Source organism: Papilio polytes, unplaced genomic scaffold (genome assembly GCF_000836215.1).
Source record: "Papilio polytes unplaced genomic scaffold, Ppol_1.0 DF821734.1, whole genome shotgun sequence".
Lineage (NCBI taxonomy): Eukaryota > Metazoa > Arthropoda > Insecta > Lepidoptera > Papilionidae > Papilio > Papilio polytes.
The window spans coordinates 228,369-228,832 of NW_013527470.1; positions in this window are offsets into that span (position 1 = coordinate 228,369).

The following is a 464-nucleotide window of genomic DNA, read 5'->3' on the forward strand; positions in this document are numbered from 1 at the left end:
CGCGTCGACGGCGCTAATCCGCCGGGAGACGCGGCGCTAATGGCGGTGATCATGTGTCCTACCGCGCGACCTATTCCAATATGACGTATTACCGTCGCCGGAGTATTCCTTAATAAAGGACACAAAAAAATGTTCAGGCGATAAGTCTCGAGGGTGACGGGCGAATGATAAATCAAGACGAGCGAGAAACCGAGAAGAAATGCCAATAAATATCGCGCCCGAATCCAATAATTACGAAGGCAATGAGCCGGTGGCCACAAATCAACGGGCGGACGGACGCGCATGCTAATGCCGTATCCTAACATCAGATTAAAAACATCAATACTTGTCAATGGAGGTCACCTCCCATGTAATTATAGGCAACAATATCCCGGGGAGGCAGGCCGCGGGATTAACATATATCAGCATGGAATAATTGAAGGAATCGATTATGTGAGGAGTATTAATTGTTGATGCGCCCGCGC